The sequence below is a fragment of the Odocoileus virginianus genome, chromosome 2, assembly GCF_023699985.2.
Source record: "Odocoileus virginianus isolate 20LAN1187 ecotype Illinois chromosome 2, Ovbor_1.2, whole genome shotgun sequence".
Classification (NCBI taxonomy): Eukaryota; Metazoa; Chordata; class Mammalia; order Artiodactyla; family Cervidae; genus Odocoileus; species Odocoileus virginianus.
In genome coordinates, this window is record NC_069675.1 from 38,217,189 (window position 1) to 38,241,357 (window position 24,169).

Sequence of the window (24,169 nt, forward strand, 5' to 3'; positions counted from 1 at the left end):
TTACAATTCACCTTGCTAGTAAGGAGGTAAAGAAATGAGAAGTTATTATACTGGAAGTGATTAAGTGAAATTGTTCACACTTTCTAGTGGGCAATCTGGTAATGTATTCTAAAATCTTAATTTCTATATAATTTAATTCATTTCTGGAACTATTCTACTTCTGAAACTTTACTTAAGTCAGGCTAGTGTAAAAACACAAAGATGTATATCCCTGCATGCATGGTTCATGTTGCTTATAAAGGAAAAAATTTGGAAACAGCTTAACACTCAATGAACAATAAATAAGTAACAGCATACACATAAAGTGGAATATAGTCCATAAACTCAAAAGCAGGAATATTTATTACACTTAAAAACAAAATGTGTATAATAGGTATGTTAGTTTAAAAAGCATATAATATGACAGTATATAAAAATATGTGGATTAAAATTCTGGAAAGGGAAAGGATGAATTGTTAATGATGGTTATACATGGGAACAGAATTTATGAGAGACTGTTTGGTTGCATTGACAGTCTTTTGAAATGTTTTAAACCACAATGTTTGTTTTAAGTGATATTACCATTTGAAACCAAGAATAATGTGACTACTTAGGATTTAAAGATTCTGCACTTGGCTCCTTTCCTAAATAACCCTTTAATCATAGCTTAATAAAGTCACACAAAATATTATCAATTTTTTGTTTATCTAAAACCCAAAGGGCCAATTTACAGATAAGGAAATCAAATTGTAAAGATTATTCCAAGTTGGAGGATAAGATGAAATTTTAAAAAGATAATAAGTGCATTAATTTGAGAGGTAATTATGAAAGAAGTTAGAGTGGGAGACTGCACCATCCTCACCTGATAAACCCTAAATATTTTCATTAGTGATTAGTTAAATATGAGCAAATAGGATGATTTACCTGCTGAATTGAAATTTTCTAATTAAGTGTAAGACTATTAAAAAGAAAAAGTGTGTTTCAATCTAGGGATGTAAATCACATTTCAAAATATGCACTGCTGAGCATGCAGACTTCCCAGGTGGCCCGGCGATAAAGAACCCGCCTGCCAGTGCAGGAGAGATGGGTTCAATCCCTGGGTCAGGAAGATCCCCTTGAGGAGGAAATGGCAACCCACTCCAGTATTCCTGCTTGGAGAATTCCATGGACAGAGGAGCCTGGAGGGCTACAGTCCATGGGGTCACAAAGGGTCAGACATGACTGAGCAACTAAACACACACACAGACACGCACACACACTGAGCACACACACTGAACATACACACACACGCGCACACACACACACACACACACACACACACTGAGCATACACAGAAACACTGTGAAGACAGGCTATTTTTCTTCCTGGGGTATGCCTCAGTTAACAATTGTGACAAATTTTGATACAAAATAGACATTAAATAGGTATTTTGTTGAATGGACAAATCAAAAGCAGCAAATATGCCATTTCTCAAGAGCACACCACATGTTTCAAGAGGAAATTTCACCAGTTTAACTATGGCAGAGTTACAAAAAATATAGAAACCGTGTGGCATGAGAAGTGCTCAAGGACTAAAACGGCTCCAGTTTCTACCTAAAAGGGCAAAGCGTGACGGACACACAGTGCCTGTCCGTCTTCAAAGATCTAAAGGTCTCCAGTGCAAGAAGGACTAAGCTAACTCTGTATGTCACCAGGGGCCAGAATACTGACAAGAGCTTTGGATTTACAAAGACATATACCTCATATGAATACAAATTAAGATTTCCTAAAAGTCATGGTTGTCTAAAACTGTAAATATTAATCTCTTCATCCCTGCCAATACTCAAATATCACTTCTTAAAAAGGCATATTTAAGGTGTTTTTGCATGGCATGGAAGTTTGAGTGATAACTACATCCTTCATCACTCTACATATTGAAAAGCATTGCATTGGGTGTTATTATCCCAGTTGAAATAATGCTAAACTATCAGAAATGGGCTTTAAGGCAATACTTTACACTTCCAATCCTGTCCCCTCCTTCCAGCAAAACTATCATAGTAGTTCTCAAACCCATTAGTGATAATGAAATTGATATCACAAGAAGAAACCCCTTCCACCTCCCATAAAGTTCCACAGGCCTATGACTGTGCATTAGCACACTCAGTCACAAATACACACAGGCACAGACACACACAGCACAACAGGCATCTTCTATTTGGTGATATTTACGACTTTGCTTAAATTACTTTGAGAGACCAAATTGCCATGAGGTGCTAGCTCTGATATTAGAACCTCTTCATTAATCAGAGAATTATGCATCATCTGAATTAAAAAAACCTAACATATCAATTCACTCTAGGTTGAGTCCCTTGTTTTGAGTAAAAGCAACTACAGAAAGTTATGGGTTTATGTCTTGCCTGGGAACCTCATAAGTCAGAACTACAATACACTTAGGGCATTTTGAGGGCTCTCAAGTAAGACATATGAAGCTATTACTCATCACAGCCTGTGAAGCAGCTGTACTATGGCATTTAATGGTAATTTTGTAAATATTTCAAATGTGTATTTTTATGAAGATTCATTAAAAACAATGCTCTGACACACACACACACACACACACACACACACACACACACACCCTACAACAATATACTCACTCCGGGGTTTCTTTGAGGGGGGCATTAGAAGAAATGACATTCACATGAAGTTGCAGGGTACACAGCAAAGGACACTCAGCTGCTATCAGTTCAGTTTCTTCTCGGGCTGTATTTTTAATGATTTCTAATACCCCTATGAATTATTTTCATCCAGCAGGCCAATTTGTTTTATTTTAATAATGTTTGGTTTCTTTTCATCCTTTTTAAATCACCCAATTTAAATTTATGAAAACCTGTTGCTGGAGAGCAGGAGTCTAGGTGTTGGGGATATTAGGATGCTTGTCCTGCTTGTCACCCAGCTGCTCAGGAAGGCTGTGACCTTGAGCAGAGCACACGCCCTCTGCCGCTCAGTCCCTCATCAATAAAACAAGGCCATTGGACGGGTGGATCGCTAAGGCCTCTCCAGCACATTCTCTGTCTGTGCCTGTTTAAACAAGAAATAATTTAGGATTTGATTGACAACCTAGGTCGACATTATGGACTAAGGACATGAAAAACATTTTAAAACCTCTCCTGTGAAGTTGTATATCTCAGATAGAGTTCCCCAGATTCCAGTTCTGAGTCAAGGACTCTTGCAAAAGTGATATGTTAGAAAAACTAATAGGCAAGTGAGGAACTAGTATAAGGTAGGGATTGATGGAAGTCAAGCAAGAATGTAGAACTGAGAAAAACCACACAGATCATAGTAACTTTGGCTCAATTCCACATGGGAACATCAGAAACAAAGGAGATCGTAGTCTTAATTGGGGATGAAACTTATCAGACCTCTGTTAAGGGATCAGACTCCAGAGAGTTGTGAACCCCAGACATTCAGGACCTGAGCATCTCTACTAGCCTGAGGGCAGCCTTCACAGAAAGAGACAATATTTGGCTTCTGGGAGTGAATGAAATCAGGGAACTGAAAATACACCAAAAGAGCAAGGGGATCCAAAAAGGCATCAGTAGAGGTTACAAAGGCCAACAGGGCCAGCCTCGATCATCAGTCTTTCCAAAAGACAAACAATGGGGCTTCCCTGGTGAGCCAGTGGTTCAGTTCAGTCACTCAGTCGTGTCCAACTCTTCACGACCTTGTGGACTGTAGAATGCCAGACCTCCATGTCCATCACCAACTCCTGGAGCTTGCTCAAACTCATGTCCAATGAGTCGGTGATGCCATCTAACCATCTCAATTTCTTTTGTCCCCTTCTCCTTCTGCCTTCAATCTTTCCAAGCATCAGGGTCTTTTCCAATAAGTCAGTTCTTTGTATCAGGTGGCCAAAGTACAGAATGCATCACAACTCCTAAGCTCACTCAGCACAACTAAAGAGTCTATGCACTACAACAAAAGATCCCACACAACACAAGGAAGATTCTGTGTGCTACAACTAAGACCCAACACAGCCAAAAAATGAAAAAGACAAGCAACGAAACCATCTTACATTATCCCCCCAAACATGACACTCATTACATACTCAATAAAAGTATTTGAGTACATGTAGATGCCTGAAGGCTGCACTTTGCTGGAGCAGCCGTGAAGAGATACCCGACGTCCGAGGTAAGAGAAACCCAAGTAAGACAGTAGGTGTTGCGAGAGGGCATCAGAGGGCAGACACACTAAAACCATAATCACAGAAAACTAGCCAATCTGATCACAGGACCACAGTCGTGTCTAACTCAATGAAACTAAGCCATGCCGGGTGGGGCCACCCAAGATGGTTGGGGCATGGTGGAGGGGTCTGACAGAATGTGGTCCACTGGAGAAGGGAATGGCAAACCATGTCAGTATTCTTGCCTTGAAAATCCCATGAACAGTATGAGAAGGCAAAATGATAGGATACTGTAAGAGGAACTCCCCAGGTCAGTATGTGCCCAATATGCTACTGGGGATCAGAGGAGAAATAACTCCAGAAAGAATGAAGGGATGGAGCCAAAGCAAAAACAACACCCAGTTGTGGATGGGACTGGTAATAGCAGCAAGTTCTGATGCTGTAAAGAGTGATATTGCATAGGAACCTGGAATGTTAGGTCCATGAATCAAGGCAAATTGGAAGTGGTCAAACAGAAGATGGCTTTTAAGTTTAAGTAGGTCTCATTTGTTTATTTGTGCTTTTATTTCCAATATTCTGAGAGGTGGGTCATAGAGGGTCCTGCTGTGATTTATGTCAGAGAGTGTTTTGCCTATGTTCTCCTCTAGGAGTTTTATAGTTTATATTTAGATCTTTAATCCATTTTGAGTTTATTTTTGTGTATGGTGTTAGAAAGTGTTCTAGTTTCATTCTTTTACAAGTGGTTGACCAGTTTTCCCAGCACCACTTTTTAAAGAGGTTGTCTTTTTTCTATTGTATATTCTTGCCTCCTTTGTTGAAGATAAGGTGTCCATAGGTTCATGGATTTATCTCTGGGCTTTCTATTCTGTTCCATTGATCTATATTGCTGTCTTTGTGCCAGTACCATACTGTCTTGATGACTGTGGCTTTGTAGTATAGTCTGAAGTCAGGCAGGTTGATTCCTCCAGTTCCATTCTTCTTTCTCAAGGTTACTTTGGCTATTCAAGGTTTTTTGTATTTCCATACAAATTGTGACATTATTTGTTCTAGTTCTGTGAAAAATACTGTGGGTAGCTTGATAGGGATTGCATTGAATCTATAGATTGCTTGGGGTGGTATAGCCATTTTGACAATATTGATTCTTCCAATTCATGAACACGGTATGTTTCTCCATCTGTTTGTGTCCTCTTTGATTTCTTTCATCAGTGTTTTATAGTTTTCTATGTATAGGTCTTTTGTTTCTTTAGGTAGATATACTCCTAAGTATTTTATTCTTTTTGTTGTGGTGGTGAATGGTATTGTTTCCTTAACTTCTCTTTCTGTCTTCTCATTATTAGTGTATAGGAATGCAAGGGATTTCTGTGTGTTAATTTTATATCCTGAAACTTTACTATATTCGTCAAAAATAAACAAATGGGACCTAATTAAACTTAAAAGCTTTTGCACAACAAAGGAAACTATAAGCAAGGTGAAAAGACAGCCCTAAGATTGGGAGAAAATAATAGCAAATGAAGCAACAGACAAAGGATTAATCTCAAAAATATATAAGCAACTCCTGCAGCTCAATTCCAGAAAAATAAATGACCCAATTAAAAAATGGGCCAAAGAACTAAACAGACATTTCTCCAAAGAAGACATACAGATGGCTAACAAACACAAGAAAGGATGCTCAACATCACTCATTATCAGAGAAATGCAAATCAAAACTACAATGAGGTACCATTACATGCCAATCAGGATGGCTGCTATCCAAAAGTCTACAAGCAATAAATGCTGGAGAGGGTGTGGAGAAAAGGGAACCCTCTTACACTGTTGGTGGGAATGCAAACTAGTACAGCCGCTATGGAGAACAGTGTGGAGATTCCTTAAAAAACTGGAAACAGAACTGCCATATGACCTAGCAATCCCACTCCTGGGCATACACACCAAGGAAACCAGATCTGAAAGAGACATGTGCACCCCAATATTCATCGCAGCACTGTTTATAATAGCCAGGACATGGAAGCAACCAAGATGCCCATCAGCAGATGAATGGATAAGGAAGCTGTGGTACATATACACCATGGAATATTACTCAGCCATTAAAAAGAATTCATGTGAATCAGTTCTAATGAGATGGATGAAACTGGAGCCCATCATACAGAGAGAAGTAAGCCAGAAAGATAAAGACCAATACAGTATACTAACGCATATATATGGAATTTAGAAAGATGATAATGATAACCCTATATGCAAAACAGAAAAAGAGACACAGATGTACAGAACAGAATTTTGGACTCTGTGGGAGAAGGTGAGGGTGGGATGTTTGGAGAGAATAGCATTGAAACATGTATATTATCTATGGTGAAACAGATCACCAGCCCAGGCTGGATGCATGAGACAAGTGCTCAGGCCTGGTGCACTGGGAAGACCCAGAGGGATCGGATGGAGATGGAGGTGGGAGGGAGGATCAGGATGGGGAATACATGTAAATCCATGGCTGATTCATGTCAATGTATGGCAAAAACCACTACAATATTGTAAAGTAATTAGCCTCCAACTTATAAAAATAAATGAAAAAAAAAAAAAAACAGGAGATGGCAAGAGTGAATGTCAACATTCTAGGAATCAGTGAACTAAAATGGACTGGAATGGGTGAATTATATCTACCATTATATCTACTACTGTGGGCAGGAATCCCTTAGAAGGAATGGAGTAGCCATCATGGTCAACAAGAGAGTCTGAAATGCAGTACTTGGATGCAATCTCAAAAATGACAGAATGATCTCTGTTCATTTCAAAGGCAAACCATTCAATATCACAGTAATACAAGCCCATGCCCCAACCAGTAATGCTGAAGAAGCTAAAGCTGAATGATTCTATGAAGACCTACAGGACCTTTTAGAACTAACACCCAAAAAAGATGTCCTTTTCATTATAGGGGACTGGAAAGCAAAAGTAGGAAGTCAAGAAACACCTGGAACAACAGGCAAATTTGGCCTTGGAGTACGGAATGAAGCAGGGTAAAGGCTAATAGAGTTTTGCCAAGAGAATTCACTGGTGATAGCAAACACCCTCTTCCAACAACACAAGAGAAGACTCTACACATGGACATCACCAGATGGTCAACATCGAAATCAGATTGATTATATTCCTTGAGGCAAAGATGGAGAAGCTCTATACAGTCAGCAAAAACAAGACCAGGAGCTGACTGTGGCTCAGATCATGAACTCCTTATTGCCAAATTCAGACTTAAATTGAAGAAAGTAGGGAAAACAACTAGACCATTCAGGTATGACCTAAATCAAATCCCTTATGACTACACAGTGGAAGTGAGAAATAGATTTAAAGGACTAGATCTGAGAGACAGAGAGCCTGATGAACTATGGATGGAGGTTCGTGACATTGTACAGGAGACAGGGATCAAGACCATCCCCAAGGAAAAGAAATGCAAAAAGGTAAAATGGTTGTCTGAGGAGGCCTTACAAATAGCTGTGAAAAGAAGAGAAGCGAAAAGAAAAGGAGAAAAGGAAAGATATTCCCATTTGAATGCAGAGTTCCAAAGAATAGCAAGGAGAGATAAGAAAGCCTTCCTCAGAGATCAATGCAAAGAAATAGAGGAAAATAACAGAATGGGAAAGACTAGAGATCTCTTCAAGAAAATTAGAGATACCAAGGGAATATTTCAGGCAAAGATGTGTTCGACAAAGGACGGAAATGGTATGGACCTAACAGAAGCAGAAGATATTAAGAAGAGGTGGCAAGAATACACAGAAGAACCGCACAAAAAAGATCTTCATGACACAGATAATCACAATGGTGTGATCCTAGAGCCAGACATCCTGGAATGTGAAGTCAAGTGGGCCTTAGAAAGCATCACTATGAACAAAGTTAGTGGATGTGATGGAATTCCAGTTGAGCTATTTCAAATCCTGAAAGATGATGCTGTGAAAGTGCTGCACTCAATAGGCCAGCAAATTTGGAAAACTCAGCAGTGTCCACAGGACTGGAAAAGGTCAGTTTTCATTCCAATCCCTAAGGCAATCCCAAAGAATGCTCAAACTACCGCACAATAGCACTCATCTCACACGCTAGTAAAGTAGTGCTCAAAATTCTCCAAGCCAGGCTTCAGCAATATATGAACCGAGAACTTCCAGATGTTCAAGCTGGTTTTAGAAAAGGCAGAGGAACCAGAGATCAAATTGCCAATATCCACTGGATCATCGAAAAAGCAAGAGATTTCCAGAAACATCCATTTTTGCTTTATTGACTACATGAAAGCCTTCGACTGTGTGGATCACAATAAACTGTGGGAAATTCTGAAAGAGATAGGAATACCAGACCACCTGACCTGCCTCTTGAGAAACCTGTATGCAGGTCAGGGAGCAACAGTTAGAATTGGACATGGAACAACAGACTGGTTCCAAATAGGAAAAGGAGTACGCCAAGGCTGTATATTGTCACCTTGCTTATTTAATTTATATGCAGAGTACATCATGAGACACACTGGGTTGGATGAAGCATAAGCTGGAATCAAGATTGCTGGGAGAAATAGCAATAACCTCAGATATGCAGATGACACCACCCTTATGGCAGAGAGTGAAGAGGAACTAAAAAGCCTCTTGATGAAAGTGAAAGAGGAGAGTGAAAAAGTTGGCTTAAAGCTTAACATTCAGAAAACTAAGATCATGGCATCTGGTCCCATCACCTCATGGGAAATAGATGGGGAGACAGTGGAAACAGTGTCAGACTTCATTTTTTTGGGCTCCAAAATCACTGTGGATGGTGACTGCAGCCATGAAACTAAAAGACGCTTACTCCTTGGAAGGAAAGTTATGACCAACCTAGAGAGCATATTAAAAAGCAGAGACATTACTTTGCCAACAAACGTCCATCTGGTCAAGGCTACGGTTTTTCCAGTGGTCATGTATGGATGTGAGAGTTGGACTGTGAAGAAAGCTGAGCACAGAAAAATTGATGCTTTTGAACTATGGTGTTGGAGAAGACTCTTGAGAGTCCCTTGGACTGCAAGGAGATCCAACCAGTCCATCCTGAAGGAGATAAGTCCTGGGTGTTCATTGGAAGGACTGATAATGAAGCTGAAACTCCAGTACTTTGGCCACCTCATGGGAAGAGTTGACTCATTGGAAAAGACCCTGATGCTGGGAGGTGTTTGGGGCAGGAGGAGAAGGGGGTGACAGAGGATGAGATGGCTGGATGGCATTACCAACTCAATGGGCATGAGTTTGAGTAAACTCTGGGAGTTGGTGATGGACAGGGAGGCCTGGCATGCTGCGATTCATGGGGTCGCACAGTGTCAGACACGACTCAGTGACTGAACTGAACTGACTGAGATGCCTGACAAATTATACAGGAGAAGATAAAAAAGATAGTGTCTCTAGACTCATGGACTCTATAGCTCTATAGTGAAATGGAGGAGACAGATTACAATTATGTTGTTGCTCAGTTGCTAAGTCATGTCAACTCTCTGTGACCCCCTGGACTGCAGCATAACAGGATTCTCTATCCTTTACTATCTCCCAGAGTTTTCTCAAATTCATGCCCACTGAGTTGGTGAGGCTACCTAACCATCTCATCTTTTGTTGTCTCCTTTCCCTCCTGCCTTCAATCTTTCCCAGCGTCAGAGACTTTGCCAATGAGCAAGCTTTTCACATCAGGAGGCCAAAGTACTGGAGCTTTAGCTTCATTATCAGTCCTTCCAGTGAATACTCAGGACTGATTTCCTATAGGATTGACTGAGTTGACCTCCTTGCAGTCCAAGGGACTCTCAAGAGTCTTCTCCAGCACCACAGTTTGAAAGAATCAATTCTTCGGTGCTCAGCCTTCTTTATGGTCCAACTCTCACATCCATACATGACTACTGGAAAAACCATAGCTTTGACCATACGCACCTTTGCTGGCATAGTGGTGTCTCTGCTTTTTTAATACACTGCCTAGGTTTGTCATAGCTTTTCTTCCAAGGATCAAGTGTGTTTTAATTCCATGGCTGCAGTTACCATCTGTGGTGATTTTGGAGCTAAAGAAAATAAAGTCTGTCACTGTTTCAATTTTTCCCCATCTATTTGCCATGAAGTGATAAATCATAGTAATTCTATGAGGTACCCTGATGAGGTGCAGTGTGAGAATGAAAAGCGGGGTTCATTACGAAATAAAAAGTCTAAAAAGGCTTGTGTGAGATAGTGACATTTAAACTGAGACCTGAATTATGGGCACAAACAGCCATATAAAGAATAGAGGGGTGGAGATGGGGAGAATATTCAGACAGAAAGGCCATGAGCCGAGAATGTGATGTCATAAAGAGCTTTACATGGTTCAAAGATCTGAAATAAGGCCAATGTGGCTGAAGAGCTGTGAGCAAGATGGAGAAGGATGAATTTCAAGAGATAAATAGGAGTAAAGCCTCTGATACCACGTGAATGTGTTTGCATTTGATTCTAAGTGCCATGGTAAACTGAGCTTCTCAGGAGGCACAGTGGTAAAGAACCTGCCTGCCAACGCAGGAGACACAGGAGATGTGGGTTCGATCCTGGGTCAGGAAGATCCCCTGGAGAAGGAAATGGCAACCCACTCCAGTATTCTTGCCTGGAGAGTCCCATGGACAGAGGAGTGTGGCGGGTCACAGTCCATGGGGTCGCAAAGAGTCAGACACAACTGAGTGACTGAGCACACACTCACAGTGGGAAACCATTTAAGCTTTGGACAGACATGATTAAACGGGAAACCATTTTAAACAGAAGACAAACATCTTAAAAACAACACTGAGTTCTGTGTAGAGAATGAATTTGAAAGGAAGCAAGAATAGGAATGGGAACACATGTTACGAGTTTATTATGGTATTGTTATTGATTATTTATTGAGACCCCATGGACTGCAGCCTGCCAGGCTCCTCTGTCCATTGGATTTTCCAGGCAAGAATACTGGACTGGGTTGCCATTTCCTACTCCGTCAAACCCACATCTTCTGTGTCTCCTGCATTACAGGGGGATTCTTTACTGGTCGGCCATCAGGGAAGTCCTATTATGGTATTAGGTCTCATGAAAGAGGACAGTAAGTTGAATTAGAATGATAGTAAAAATATGAAAAAGAAATTTCTTCCTGTGAATCCAAATAAGAATTTCAAGAAGTCCTTCAAGCTAACTACAAGAATAAAAAATTTGATGAGAATACTTGATCATTAATACAAGAAGACAGAGGTAACTGTGGCTTTTCATATTCCAGACACAATCCTAGTCTTTTTATGGTTGGAGCCACAGGAGAAAGGAAGCAGAAATGAGAGTTGGTCATGGCTATTCCAGGAGAAAAGCCCTGGGCCAATTAACACTTGATCCTAGAGAGGCAAGAAGAAAAGAGAACAGTACCTGAGACAGTAGAAAATCATGTAGCTTATTCCCCAAGAAAAAAGAAAAAGATTAAATACTATGGATTATTTTATTAATATAGTTAAATTACATTAAAAGGGAGGAGAAAGTGCCACTCTCATGGTATGACTTTACATGAGTTCCTACTAGAAAATCAATTCCCTATCTTTTATGCTTGTGTGTATATGTTTGGGAGGGTGAGGGTTGTGGTAGAAAAAGAGTATACACAATTGAAGGAATTCTGTGTGAGCTTTATCCTCTAGATTGGAATAATACACAATAAAAACAATCATGGAATTCTATCCTTGAAGGACAAAGAACTGACCCCTTAACTAGACTGGGAAGATACAGGAAGACAACAAAAATGGGAAAGTCATGTACTAAATCCTGGAAGTCAGAGGGAGCATTGTTTCTTAGGGAAGTAGAAGTAGTACAATCTGACTGAAATGTAGGATTTGAAAGAGGCATACACAAGAGATGGGAAATAAGAATAACTTAGGTACAAGAAGACTTAACATGACAAGCTAAGAGAGTTGACAGTGACTTGACCGTCTGATGATTCACTGAAGAAGGTTCAGCACTGAAACAGCATGACCACATTGCGTATTAGACCATATGCAAATATGACCATTTGCATCTTAGAAGAATCATGCTGGGAGAAGGGTCAAAACTAGATTTAAAGTGCTTAGGAAGCTCTTCTAGTAATCTGGGCAAGAGAAGACAGACCCTAAAAGAAAGGAGTAGCAGCGAACATGGAAGAAAGAGAACAGAAGCTAAAGAAGTTTAAGCAAGTGAAATCAATGCTACTTGATGACTGATCATCACGGCGAGAAAGGGGGAAAGTAGACAAGAGATCAAGGGGTGAAAACCCAAGGTCTGATTTGAACAACCTAAAGGAGGGTGACAATTTTTTTGAGAGAGGAGGAAAATAAGAATAAGAAAAATAAGTAAGATAAAAGTTGAGAGTAAGAAGATCCAGGAAAGACATCACAATGTGTTTGCTTTGAAAATGATCTGTAGGATATCTGGATAAAGAAGAAAACCAGCAAATTGTTGGACACATAACCTTAAAAAGAAAAGAGATCTCTGCAGTACATCTTGAGACTTGCACATAGTAGCTTGAGCCAATAAATTAAACTAGACCACTCAAGAGATGCCTCAGAAGTACAAAAATTGAGCCACATGGAACACCCAAGTGAAACATGAATTGAGGAATGATAGTTCATTTCAATTCAGTTCAGTTCAGTCACTCAGTCGTGTCCAACTCTTTGCAACTCCATGAACTACAGCACACCAGGCCTCCCTGTCCATCATCAACTCAGGGAGCTTACTCAAACTTATGTCCATTGAGTCAGTGATGCCATCCAACCATCTCATCCTCTGTCATCCCCTTCTCCTCCTGCCCTCAATCTTTCCCAGCATCAGGGTCTTTTCAAATGAGTCAGTTCTTTGCATCAGGTGGCCAAAGTATTGGAGTTTCAGCTTCAGCATCAGTCTTTCCAATGAACACCCAGGACTTATCTCCTTTAGGATGGACTGGTTGGATCTCCTTGCAGTCCAAGGGACTCTCAAGAGTCTTCTCCAACACCACAGTTCAAAAGCATCAATTCTTTGGTGCTCAGTTTCTTCATAGTCCAACTCTCACATCCATACTAGATACCAAGAAAAATCTAGGAAGTAGGAGGAGAGTCAGGAAAGAGAAGTATTAGGGAATCAATGAAGGAAAGAAGATTGAGGAGGGAATGGTCAGTGAATCCAAATGCTACAGAGAAATCAAATTGATAAGGATTCCCCATTTTATGTTTAGCAGTTTGGTAGAGAGCAGGGTGATGGGGTGGGGGAGAGCTCAGACTTTAGGAGTAGGGTCATTGAATAGGCAGTGTGGAAGTGAAAAACAGGAGGGAAGATAATATTTTAAAGAAACGAGAAACTTGGCTCTGAAGTAAAAAGAAAGAGGATGTTGGCTAGACTCTCAGTTTTTTGAACATAGGTTTTACTGTGTTGGTCGGCATTGGTCACCTTAAAAGTGAAAGTGAAGTGAAATCACTCAGTCGTGTCTGACTCTTTGCAACCCTGTGGACTTTTGCCAAACAGGCTCCTCCATACATGGGATTCTCCAGGCAAGAATATTGGAGTGGGTTGCCATTTCCTTCTCCTGGGGATCTTCCCAACCCAGGGATTGAACCCAGGTCTCCCGCATTGCAGGCAGACGCTTTAACCTCTGAGCCACCAGGGAAGTTGCCGTATGTAATCTTAAAATGCTGTTGAAGCCAGACAAAAACTACAGGTGTTCTGCCATGTATGTCCGATAACTAAAGTAACTGGATGTTTGGAAGGATTGTTTTGACTCCTTTTTGTTTGTTTTTAGTTGTTTGCTAAATTGGAAGAAACCTGAACATACATTCATTCTGAAGGGAAAGGAGGAAAGACGGAAGATACAAGCAAAATCAGGGAGTGTTGGAATGAGACACCACAGGGGTCTAGAGAGGAAGTAATCCAAAGCACAGGGAAAGGATGTGCCTTAACCACAGGAGGAACCTGTAATCCCCTCAATGGCAGAGAGACAAGAAAATGGTAGATTTGTGAGAAGTCATATTCTCAAATGGTGTGAAGGTGTTACCCATTTGCCCAATATTTTCAAGCACCTCCTGATTTCCAGCCACTGTGCAAGGTACTCAGAATACAACAGTGAGCAAAAAGATCTAGCTTCTGCACTCAAGTGGCTCAAAGTTTGCAGAAGCTAAGACAAACATTATTAAAATAACCACATATATGTTATCAGACAGTAATGAATAGTAACAAGGAGAAAACTACACTTTTCCAAAACAACACATAAAATACCTAGTCTTCAATAAGATCAGAAAAGACTACCCAGGGAAAGATATGACTGAGTTAACAATTAAGGAATAAATAGAGTCAACTGGAAAGGCATGATAGAAGGGATACTGCAGAGAGCTCGGTGGCTCTGGGGACAGTAAGTTACTCTAAAAATGTTGAGATTTTTTGAACTTTGGATTCTGTACATCTAAACTCACTTTAGCGACTGGTTACTTTACAGCAGGGCTTCCCAGGTGGCACTAGTGGTAAAGAATCTGCCTGCCGATGCAGGAAATGCAAGAGACACAGGTTTGATCCCTGGGTCAGGAAGATCCCCTGGAGAAGGAAACAGCACCCCACTCCAGTAGAGAAGCAAAGTGCTGGACACAACTGAGGATATGAGCATATTTGACAGTGGAATTGGTTGCCCTGAAATTTTGTCTTTGTCTCCATCTCCCACATTTCTCAAGAAGACTTAGGCATGGGTAGGGGAATAAAGGAGTCTTAATTCCCTCATAGCTCAGTTGGTAAATCATCTGCCTGCAGTGCAGGAGACCAGGGATCAATTCCTGGGTCAGGAAGATCCCCTAGAGAAGGAAATGGCAATCCACCCCAGTATTCTTGGGCTTCCCTGGTAGCTCAGAGGTTAAAGCGTCTGCCTACAATGCAGGAGACCTGGGTTTGATCCCTGAGTCAGGAAGATCCCCTGGAGAAGGAAATGGCAACCCACTCCAGTATTCTTGCCTGGAGAATCCCATGGAGGGAGGAGCCTGGTAGGCTACAGTCCACGGGGTCACAAAGAGTCGGACACGACTGAGTGACTTCACTTCACTAATGGGAAATTAACCAAAGGAGTACCAAGAATTAATTTCAAATGACACACACTTTCAGAGGGCTGAACTACTATACATACTAGTCATACAAGTTCTTATAGTATTACTTTTGAGAGTTGTCTTCAGTACAGCTACTAAGGCACAAGCTACTTATGTTGCATTACAGTTTGAAAATGCACGGATTTTAAAAGTCTGAAATACATGGATTTAAAACCTCACATACATAAATTAATGTATTGTTTCACAATGCATTTTATTTCCCTGGGTTTCTCCATGGATAAAAGCAGATACCGCTAAATAAAAATTGATCAAGCAGCTAGAGATCTGAGGGATTGTTTTGATCAGGTGGCTTTTTTTTTGACAAATACTTTCAGCAGTGTCCATTCTTGATACAAATTCCTTAATTTACTTAATCAAGTGTGTATTTATTCTTCACCTGTGTAATTTTGATGAATGAAGATATGTTTTCTGAAGCAGAAATGCAAGTCCTGGATCTGGCCCATGCAACAGCTCATCAGGGGAATTCCAGCAGCTGATTTATTGTAGCCAGTGCAAAGGAGGGGAGCAGGTTGCTAACAAACAGCAATTAGACACATGTTTTAGGCCAAGCGGAGACTATTACTCACGCTAAGAGTTGTTGAACTTTGAATTATCTACATCTTACTCACTCACTTCGGCAGGTTATTACTTTTGGAAATTATTTGTAATAATGTTCATATACAAGAGCACTTTTCCCTTCTCTTTGTCATAGGGAATTTGAGCCAATCCAGCACTCACATAGATCTAATTACCACTTTTCACTGAGTCCAAATATGATTCTAAATCAGGCAATTTGGGAAAGATCACATGGTTTGGGAGGTATTTCCAGTAATGATGAGCTAGTAAGACTCAAACTTGTATTGAATTTAGGAGCCAGGCCTAAATCTGGGCTAACAACATCACAAGTCTGCAGCAATGAACTTTCCCAAAGGGTGTCACTTAGAGCCAGTATTTGTGCCATATCCATTATTCAAAATATTTTTAATTTTATAAACTTCAATGAAATGGAATCTTTATAAACTTTCAAAACAGAGATACATACTAGAATTTCAGTATCAGCTAAAACTTAGATGAGGCTACCAAATAAAGCACCACTATCTTATGGTTAAAGAAAACTAGTTAAAAGAAAAAACAATAGAAAGTAAGAATTGTCTTAAGATGGAATTAGTGGCCTTGAGAAGTTGTGAGCTGTCTGTCACTGAAGACATTTGCATGAAGATCAAATATCCACTTATCAGAAATGTCACAGAAGTTATCATGCACTGTTTAAACAATTGTTTAAAGTATGCCCTCTAGGGTTACTTTCAATATTCAGTGGCTATAAATTCTAGGAAAATGATGGATGCAAAATATTATCTAATAGAGTTATTTTAAAATATCTATATATTTAAGCATTCAGGCTTCTTGGCCACAAGCACTTGGTAAACCTCTAGTTAATACAGAAGGAACTAGGTATGTGGTAGCAGACAGACTGGGAACTGGAGAAACAAGCTTGGGAATATGGGCAGACCAAGAGAGGTTAAGCAACAACAACCACAACCAAGTTCATACCAGAGGTCTAGTCTAACAAGAATGTTGCTTTAGATGTCAGAGCCATCCATCCTGCTGAACCCAGCTATCATGGAATACCTAAAATCAAGGCTACTGCCAGCCCTGTTGCTGATGTGTACCTCACAGGAATACGTAAAGCTCCTGCAAATAAATTCTGTTCTATTCTTATTGCATCCCCCTCTCCAGAGTTTAAACTCAGGTTGAAACATCATTCTGACAAAAAATCAGATACTTGGACCCTACCTACTAAGGGGTAGAGAGAAAAAGAAGTTGTACCCCTTCAGCTAAATAGTGAGGATAAGGCATTCTTCCAACATGGGAAGGTAGCTTGAATTCTGATAAGTCAAAATAAAGGTAAGTATCTACTCCAAAGTTTTTATTGAATGTTTTAATATTCAACATTTTGTCTCTTTATAATGTTGGTGAGTTTGATCCACTACAGGGAGTAGGGACTGTGACTTTCGCAAATTTTACTTTACCTGAAAATTTTCTTACTCGCCATCTTCTGGAAGTATTTCCTAGAGAACTACTCTAGTTTTTAAACAGAATACACTAGGTAATGATCCGGAGAAGGCAATGGCAACCCACTCCAGTACTCTTGCCTGGAAAATCCCATGGATGGAGGAGCCTGGTGGGCTGTAGTCCATGGGGTCGCGAAGAGTTGGACGACTGAGCGACTTCACTTTCATTTTTCACTTTCATGCACTGGAGAAGGAAATGGCAACCCACTCCAGTGTTCTTGCCTGGAGAATCCCAGGGATGGGGAAGCCTGGTGGGCTGCCATCTATGGGGTCTCACAGAGTCGGACACGACTGAAGCAACTTAGCAGCAGCAGCAGCAGGTAATGATCATTCATCATGCCCTATTCTATACTTTTATCTGAAAAGAACAAAGTAATCAATTCTAAAGAAATAGATGCCTCTCCTCAATTCATGGTTTCCAATTAATTAAAGGTTTCCTGGGAAATGCCAGGATTGCTTATGGCCCGTTGTTAATGATCTGAGGCCGCCTATTCTGCTAAATGTTAACTGTGGTATGGAAATGTGATGGTGTCTGCATTAGAGTTCACTAATCAAAATAATTATACCCACTGTGCACATTTCACATGTCTTCACTTAAATAGGTTCAAGTATCATTTAATATGAACCTTTTATATAAAGTTACATCCTCAAGAGGCTCCCTCCAAACTGAATGAGCTCAGAGTCTCTTACCCAAAGAGCATTTGTAAAGGTGTGAAGGTCTATTTTTTGTAATGCTAGCATATATGTAACCATTACAGGATTCCCCCTACCCCAGTGACCAGAGTAACAGAGAGACAACAGAAACTGGTATTCAGTTCAGTTCAGTTGCTCAGTCGTGTCCGACTCTTTGTGACCCCATGGACTGCAGCACGCCAGGCTTCCCTGTCCATCACCAACTCCCGGAGCTTGCTCAAATTTATATCCATCGAGTTGGTGATGCCATCTAACCATCTTGTCCTCTGTGGTCCCCTTATATAATAAGGGTAATTATATAATATAATAATTTGGGAGAGCCTTGTTGAAAAAGTAATTAATATAGTTCAGGTCAAATTCAGTTAACTTGTCCTGGTATAATACTCACATCCTTAACCCAATCACTAGAATCAGCCTTTATCCCACAAGAGGATACTATTATTATAGAAGGTATTATTATAGAAGATTGGAGGGCCAGTTTTGCTCATAATTTAGAGATATTTTTCTTTGGGGCTCTCATCCAGTGATCATTTTTCCTTTGTTCGCCTATCATCTTGTGTTGCAAAGCACATGCTGATGAGCACTAGAAGAATCCTGACACTTCCCTCACCCTCGTACTAAGGGTATAACTTTTATTTATAGTGTGTCTTCCTCATCAAACAGCATTCATCATTCAAAAAGATGGGCAAATATCCAATAACATAAATACTACATATCAAATAGAGGAAATGCAGAGTATAGCATCCAGCCCCATCACTTCAATGCAAATAGTCAGGGGAAAAGTGAAAGCAGTGACAGATATTTGTTTCTTGGACTCCAAAATCATTGCAAACAATGACTGCAGCCATGAAACTAAAAGACAGTTGCTTCTGTGAAGAAGAGCTATGACAAACTTAGCATCTTAAAAAGCAGAGACATCGCTTTGCCAACAAAGGTCTGTATAGTCAAAGCTATGGTTTTTCCAATGGTCATGTATGGATGTGAGAGTTGGGCCATAAAGAAGGCTAAGCACTGAAGAACTGATGCTTTTGAACTGTGATGCTGGAGAATACTTTTGAGAGTCCCTTGGACTATAAAGAGATAAAACCAGTCAATCCTACAGGAAATCAACCCTGAGTATTCATTGGAAGGATTGATGCTGAAGCTGAAGCTCCAGTAATTTGGCCACTGATGCAAAGAGTTGACTCACTGGAAAAGGCCCTGATACTGGGAAAGATTGAGGACAGGAGAAGAAGAGGGTGACAGAGGACAGGATGGATGGATGGCATCACCAGCTCAATGGACATGAGTTTGAGCAAACTCCAGGAGATAGTGAAGGACACGGAAGCCTGGCATGCTGCAATCCATGGGGTAGCAAAGAGTCAGACATGACTTTGTGACCGAACAATAACAGCAAAGAATCCTTGCTTTTATCCTCCAGTTTCATCATGCTTACAGAGTCAATAAACACATGCAAGAATAAAAAGGAATATCAGAAATTATGATTTTTTAAAAAGTAGGATATTCAGAATTTGAAAATTAAGAGGACAATGAAAAAAGAAATGTAACCAAAAATAGGCTGTCCCCACTGTAAAATCAGAAAAGTCTAACTAGTTTTGCAAATGTCAAGAGAAACTATGTCATAAATATAAGCTGCTGTCTTTAATAAACAACACAAAGTTGTAGCTCACAGCTTCAAAGAACATCTGAACATTGCTATTATTTGCGTGTATTACTCTAGGTCTTCTGAGAAGCCAATGCCAAGTCGGGATTAAATGTGCAAGGATTTCACGAGGGAAATGTATGGATGAGAGAAAATGGGGCAGGGGCTGAAAGGCTGGGTGAAACACCAGGCAACAACGTAAGCCTGACTCCAGCGGAGCAGAGAGGGTGTGAAGGTGGATGAAGCACCTTGGAATGCTCTGCAGCTTCAGGAGGGGTCAGCAGGGCTCTCAGGGTGTTCTGGAGTCAAGGTTGTTCTGTCCCAGCAATGTCCTTCCTAGCAATCCCTGCCACGCTCAGTCACTGTGGAAACAGCCATAAAATGAGAACAATTTTGTGTCATTAAAATGCATCAAATGCAAAAGGCTTCTGAGCACTCCTCTTATAATAATACTCTCTTTGCGTAGAAAAGCTGGCAAGAAAGCTGAGTAGCTGCTAATAGTTTTGTCAGTCTCCTGCTCTCACTGCCCAGTCTCTGTAACTGGATTCATCTTAAGACACTTTGAACATCACCTAGATTTTACTTCTTACTTTCTTTCACCAACTTACTCCTCAGCTGTCTATAATGTTTCTAACTTTCTGTTGAAACTGTTCACTTGAAAATTTTCATCAGTTGTCTCATTACCGGAAGACAATATTATTATTTTGAGAATATGGTACATTCTAGCAAACTGCTTACTGAAGCAACTGAGTCTCGAAGCCCACTCCCTCTCCTTGAGATGCTCCTGCCTTGGTTTCTTTGACTCTGTATTGTTTCAGTCCTCTGCATCTCTAAGTACGCATTCCAGGCCTTGTTCATCATATCCATTCACATCTCCCGACCTCACATTTAAATATTCACCAAGCTGATGCCTTAGGTTGCTTATCTGTAAATAAAATTTTGCTTAGAGGACTAATTATTTCCCCTAATTCCAGATTCTAAACTGCTCTGAACTATTTTTACAGCACCTGACATGTCTTTCCAAGTAAGATATTATGGAAGAAACCAAATGAACTTGTTGGCTAACCCAATGTATTCTGGAGGTTTTCAAAGGCACTTTAAATGGATTATGTCCACAATCCAATAACTTCTGTTTTACTTTCCTGTTTTAGGTAATGGCATCATCAATGAGCTATGCTTTAACACATCTTTAATCATTTTGACTTTCTTATGCTTATCTCCTGATGTTAAATAAAATGGTTCAAATTTACCCTATATGTTAGTCAACAGATAAAGCAATATTTTTATTTTTCATATTTAGAAGTTTATATTTTGCCAATTATAAAATGAATAAATTGTTTAAATAAGCTAATTATATATAAAGTAGAATTTCTTAAGTAAAAATTTAATATTTGGTATTAGATTTTTCCAATCCTTCTAGTATTTTAAATTACGCTCCATGCACATTGTGTGCATGCTCAGTCCCTCAGTTGTGTCCAACTCTGCAATCCCAAGGACTGTAGCCCTCCAGGTTCCTCTGTCTATGGAATTTTCCAGTCAAGAATACTGGCATGAGTAGCCATTTCCTACTCCAAGGGATCTTCCCAGCCCAGGGATCCAGCTGTGTCTTCTGTGTCTCCTCCACTGAGCCACCTGGGAAGTCCCTCGGTGAACACAGTTACGCGTAAATCTTAGCACATCCTACAGAGACACATCCTATTGGATAAAACCTGGTAAAGGAATTAGTAGACAATACTGAATAAACAATTCTGTTTAACTGTTCTGTTAAAAGAATAAAACTGAAATCAATGTAAACAAGTGTTCATTTTTAATGCAACTGTATAATAAATATTATTCTATAAGAAAATTTGTATACATTCATATTTATTTCCATTTAGTAAATTCCTATGAGTGAACTGGAGTGGCTTTTGTTTCCAAATACACAGAAAATTCACATGATCAGAGAAGGCAAATCAAAACCACAATGAGATATCACCTTATCCCTGTTAATGGCTATTAGCAAAAAGACAACAAATAACAAGTGTTGTGAAGATGTGGAGAAAAGAGAGCCCTATTGCACTATTGTTGGGAATTTAAACTGGTGCAGCTACTATGGAAACCAGTATGGAGGTTTTTAACAAATTAAAAATAGAACTTTCATATGATCTAGCAATTCCACTTCTGGGTATATATTAAAAGGAAAACACTAACTCAAAAAGTTATCTGCTATCCCCTTGTTCACTGCAGCATTATTTAGACAAGAAATAGACATTATTTAGACAATAATTTTAAAAGATAAGCATTATTTAGACATTAATAGACAAGAAAATGAAGCAGCCTAAGTATTCACCAATAGATGAATGGATAAAGAAAATATGGCATATATATATATACACATACACATACACACACACATACACACACACACAATTCAATCATAAAATAGAATATCTTGCCACTGCAACAACATGGATGGCCTTAAGGGCACTATGCTAAGTGAAATAAAGACAAATACCATATGATCTCAGTTATAGGTAGAATCTAAAAAAAACTAACTCATAGATACAGAGATCAAACAGGTGGTTGCCAGTGGTTGGGGAGTGGAGAATGGGAGAATTGGGTGAAGGTGGTCAAATAGTACAGACTTCCAATTATAAGATAAATAAGTCCTAGCCTAGAGATGTACAAGCATACTTCAGAGATATTCCAGGTTCAGTTCTAGACCACTGCAATAAAGCAAACATCACAATAAAGCAATTCACATGAATTTTTTGGTTTCCCAATGTACATACAGGTTATGTTTACACTATAGTCTATTAAGAATGCAATTGGATAATATATTTTAAGATGTATATCTTAATTTAAAACTATTGCTATAAAATGCTAACCATTATCTGAGCTTTCAGCTAGTTGCAATCTTTTTGCTGGTGGAAGGTCCTGCCTCGATGTTGATGGCTGATTGATCAGGGCAGTGGGTGCTGAAGGTTGGAGTGGCTGTAACAGTTTCTTAAAATAAGACAGCAATGAAGATTGCTGCATCAGTTGATTCTCCCATTCAAGAAAACCACCTCGATAGCATGAATGTCATTAATTGCATTCTATCCACAATGAATTTCTTTCAAGAGTCAAGCCTCTCAAATCCAGATGCTGCTTTATCAAAAAAGTTTATGTAATATTCTAAATCTTTTGCTGTCATTTCAACAGTCCTCACTGCATCTTCACCAGGAGTACATTCCATCTCAAGAATTCCATCTCAAGAAACCGCTCTCTTTGTTCATCCACAGCAAGCAACTCCTAATCCATTCACCAGTTTTATCATTAGAGTGCAGCAATTCAGACTCCTCTTCCGATTCTCTTGCAACTTCTGTCACATCTGCAGTTACTTCCTCCACTGAAGAACTGAATCCTTCAAAGTCATTCATTAGGGCTGGAATTAGCTTCTTCCAAACTCCTGTCCATGTTGACACTTTGACCTCTTCCCATGAATCAAAAAATATTCTTAATTGTATCCAGAATGATGAATCCTTTTCAGAAAACTTTCAGTTGACTTTGCCCAGATCCATGGGAGGAATCATTATCTGCAGTAGCTGCAGCCTTATGAAATATACTTCTCAAAATTGAAGACTTGAAAATAGAACTTACTCCTTGATCCCCAGGTTGCAGAAAGAATCCTGTGTTAGCAAGCATGAAAACCACATTAATCTTATTTTACATCTCTGTCACACCTCTTTGGGGATTAGGTGCACTGTCAATAAGCAGTAAACTTTTGAAAGAGATTTTTTTTTTTTCCTGAGCAGCAGACTTCAAATATTCAGTAAACCATGCTGTAAACAGATGCTTTATCATCCCGGCTTTGTTGTTCCATTGACAGAGCACAGGGAGGGTAGATTTTGCATAACTCTTAAGGGACCTAGACTTTTCAGGATGACAAATGAGCTATGGCTTCAACTAAAAGTCACTAACTACATTAGCCCCTCACAAGAGAGTCAGCCTATCCTTTGAAGCTCTGAAGGCAGACATTGATTTCTCCTCTCCAGCTATGAAAGTCCTGGATGGCACCTTCTTCCAGTAGTAGGCTGTTTCAACTACACTGAAAGTCTATGGTTTGGTGTAACCACCTTCACTAATTATCTTAGTTAAATCTTTAGGATAACTAGCTAAGGCTTCTATATTAGCACTTGCTGCTTCACTGTGCATTTCTACATTACAGAGACAGCTTCTTTCCTTAAACCTCATGCACCGACCTCTGCTAGCTTCATACTTTTCTTCTGTAGCTTCTTCACCTCTCTCAGCCTTCACAGAATCAAAGAGAACCAAAGATAGGTAATCTTTGCATTGGATTAAGTTTTGGTTTAAGGAAATTTTGTGGCTGATTTGACTTCTACATAGACCACTAAAATTTTCTCCATATCAGCCATAAGACTGTTTAAGACTGCTTTGCTTTCTTTTTTTTTTTTCAAATTTTATTTACTTATTAATTTATTTTTGGTTATGCTGGGTCTTCATTGCTGTGCGGGCTTTTATCTAGTTGCAGTGAGCGGGGCCGACTCTGTAACAGTGTGCAGGCTTCTCACTGCAGCGGCTTCTCTCGTGGC